General features: G+C 35.6%; 1 long non-coding RNA gene across 2 annotated transcripts in view; it reads right to left on the reverse strand.

The window, feature by feature from the left end:
• Positions 1-3883, reverse strand: part of LOC108281380 — a 28394-nt gene that overhangs the window by 24128 nt on the left and 383 nt on the right. The window lies entirely within an intron of this gene.

The raw sequence follows: 3883 nt of genomic DNA on the forward strand, positions 1-3883 counted from the left end.
GTGATGGGGAGGAAGGCAGCAAATCACACTGCCATGTGTGTTCCTATGCAACAATTTTGCATGTTCTTCACATGTACCCCAAAACCTAAAATGCAATAAAATAAATAAATGGGAAAAAAAAAAAAAAGCTACAGATTCCTCCAACAATGGTTCATTGGCTCTGTTAGCCTTTAGAAATAAGTGCGTAGCAAATCACTAACAGAGGAACAATTAAGTCAAATTGTGAATAGCTAATTACTACAGAAAAAATGAAATTGAAATTTTTAGAAAATGCTGTATGACAAAAAAATTACACTTTATTAAAATGTGAGAATATCGGCAAAATGTAGACAGGAAATCAATAATACAAGTTAAATCCAGCTATTGCTGTGGCTGCTCACAGTCCCATGCTGAGGAAGCTCGTCCCTCTGTGGGTTCCGGGAAAAAAGTTTGTTATCCAGTAGTGATGAGAGCCAGGGGCCCCAGAGTAGGGAGAGAAATCAAGTGAGAAATGCATCCTCCACGCGTGAGCTGGGAAATGGGCCTCAACACTGCGACTGTTGTTGCTGGGCTCATTTCAGCTGTGCTGGACATTAGAAACAGGGGCCAGACACCTCATATCCACAGGGAATGTAACTGAATCTGCTTTCCAAGAACCTCAACTTTAGAATTAAGCAATATAATTATCAAAATAAAAAAAATAGTTAAAATTCTTCCCCAAACAAATACTCCGTCCAGATGGTTTTATAGGTGATTTTTACCAGACATTCAACTCACAAATACTTAGAATTTTATGCTAATTTTGTGAATATAAAAGACGCTACCCTTACATACGTAGTGTAAAGCATTTATTGCATTTGTGTCCCAGCAGAAATATAAAAGAATATTTGTGGCAACACTGGTTGCCATGATCTCAAGTGGAAACAGTTCAAATTCCTAACAACTGATGAATAAATTTTGGCTTATTGACGTAATAAATCCAGAGGGGAAAATGGTGAGTCACAGCTAGACATCAGCCTGGACAAACTCAGAAATTGGATGTTGGGGAACAGAAAAAGAAAGTCACAGAAAGGCTGAGGGTGGTAGTCCCAGCACTTTGGGAGACTGAGGCGGGCAGATTGCTTGAGTTTAAAAGTTCCAGACTATCCTGGGCAACATGGCAAAATCTCTTCCTTACAAAAAAAAAAAAAAGCAAAATCTCTTTTTAAAAAAAAAAAAAAAGGTACAAAAATTAGTGGGGCATGGTGGCATGCATCTGTAGTCCTAGCTATTCAGGAGGCTGTTTGAGCCCAGGAGGTCAAAGGTGCAGGGAGTCCCGATTGTGCCACTGCACTCCAGCCCGGCCTAGGTGACAGAGCAAGATCCTGACTTGAAAAGAAAATACACAAAATGACTACTTTGCTGTAAGGGCAAATCAGGCAAATCGGGACAACATATTGTTTATAGAATAATTCATAAGTGGTTAAAGAATCTAACATATTGGTTAGACATTCAAGAATCATTCATTCTGGAATGCTTTAAAGAAATTCAATAGAGTAGTTCAGAGGAACCTAGGCTAGCAGTTATATGTCCCAGGGTGGGGGTGGGGAGGTGATGTGATGTGAGGAGCACAGGGCAGATTTTAAAGGAACTGGTGACATCATTTCTTAAAATGGATACATTACTTTTAGCATCATTTTTTAAGCTTAAAACATGCTAGATAAAATATTTTGTAATTTTGATATATTTAATAATTTAAAAATAATAAAAGGTAAAGGACATTCAAAGGAGGCAATTTAGACCATTATTCCATAATGTCATTATGATATTAATACCATGGCTCATCAGTCATTCGTGTTCTGAAATTCAAAGCATTTTTAGTTTATTCAAAAGTAAAGCAAAGTAAAAAATGTTTTGCTTTTACGATTGGCTGAAAAATTTGGAATGCCTTTGCAGAGTGGTTTTAATTCAAATTCAGATTAAGTGGATTAACCGTGTCCTCTCTCACAGATAAATACTTCCTTTATTTCCGCCATGTTGTACTCTAAGCATTTAAACTGTTTGCTTTCAGAAAGCTATTATCTTTCTTGGTGTGATAGACAATTTCCAAATATTCCTGATCATAGTTGTAGATTTGAATGGGCCCAATTGACATACACATCTTATGTGTCTTCTGAGATATTAACTGCAGCTTGCCTCTGTCTCTGACTCTACAGAGAATTCCAGTGGATGTCAAATGAATGAACTGGAAATGCAATCATTTAACACTGAGCCAAAATAGGTCCTTTCCCTGAAAGTGATTTTTAGAAACAGTGTTCTCTGAAGCAGAACATTCCGGAGTACTATATCCCTCAAAGCATTTGGGTTCTTTAGCTTAAATGCATATCACTCCTCATAAACCATTACCTACCTTAAAATTCTGGAGTGCAAAAATTTGTTGCTTATAAATAGCATATTTATACGTTAAATATCTGCAGCTTATGGGCCTACATTCCTTTTTTATTCTTATTGTCCCAAAGACAATTTCTAAAGTGATTTTAGGGATATGGAGTAGTAAATGAGGTATTCCTGAGAGAGAGCCTGAAGTGAAAGCAGTTTAGTTTGAAATGTTCCAAATAATCATCTGGCTTTATATGTGTGCTTCAAGTTAGGTTAAGGTGGGACAAGAGAATGAACACTTGTTCTTGCACCCGTAATTAAAATGGCAGGATCTCAGAGTTTCCTAGAATAGAATCTCATGTCAAGTTACTAAGAAAAATTTTGTGCCCTTTTTGCGTTACCAGCCAACTATTGACAATGTGAAGCAGATTTTGAATGAACATTTTGTTTTGTATTTTGACATCACATGCTTATAAAATCACAAACTATTTGTATTAACAATTAAACTGTTAGTTTCATAATTCGTTCATTTTCACATATATTAATTTTTCTGTGATAAGCGCTAGCTCTGTTTTCTGCTTTCCAGCTTGCTAATTGGTTCAAAACAAAACCAAGATTTAATGAAAACTCTGTTCTTAACATGATGGTTTGAAGTATGTAATTTTATTCTGGTTAAAACAAAATAAGAGAAATGTTATGTGAACTATCTAGGGGCTGAAACATTTACTATGGTTTTATCTTAACATAATTTAATGGGTTATTGTGTCTACTTCAACAGCTGCCTTGAGGCTAAGTTTGTTTGTTTGTTCAAATGGCTACCATCAGTCAAAGGAGACAGGCATAGTCAGCTCATTAGAGCCTAAGCTGATGTACTAATGTAACTTCTAAGTCTGCTTAACATCACAAACTTTCAAAATGCTTAGCTATTAAACAATAATTTTTTTCCTAGCTGTATTTAGAAACAAATGAGGATTTTCATCCTTTTTATATGGAAATGATGACCTTTAGTAGAAGAAAATTCTTTTTCATTTATTTACAATGACTAAATTCTACTGTTTGTAAAACTTTAATTAGAAAATAATGTTTAAATGTTGTAGGTAGATTTCTGTATGTGTATTTCTGAATATGGATATATTTATATGCATAATGACAGAATAAAGTTATTTAAATGTAAAATGTAACACAGATATATTATATATCAAACATAACATATATACAAACATATAAATATAACATACACATATAAATTATATAAATACATATAAATAAAAGTGTTTTTTTACATATAAAATACCTTAAAAAGATTTTGCATCAGGGTAAAGATTTTATGTATGCCGGGCGCGGTGGCTCACGCCTGTAATCCCAGCACTTTGGGAGACCGAGGCGGGTGGATCACGAGGTCAAGAGACCGAGACCATCCTGGTCAACACGGTGAAACCCTGTCTCTACTAAAAATACAAAAATTAGCTGGGCATGGTGGCGCGTGCCTGTAATCCCAGCTACTCAGGAGGCTGAGGCAGGAGAATTGCCTGAACCCAGGAGGCGG

The sequence above is a fragment of the Cebus imitator genome, unplaced genomic scaffold (genome assembly GCF_001604975.1).
Source record: "Cebus imitator isolate Cc_AM_T3 unplaced genomic scaffold, Cebus_imitator-1.0 Scaffold225, whole genome shotgun sequence".
Taxonomy (NCBI): domain Eukaryota; kingdom Metazoa; phylum Chordata; class Mammalia; order Primates; family Cebidae; genus Cebus; species Cebus imitator.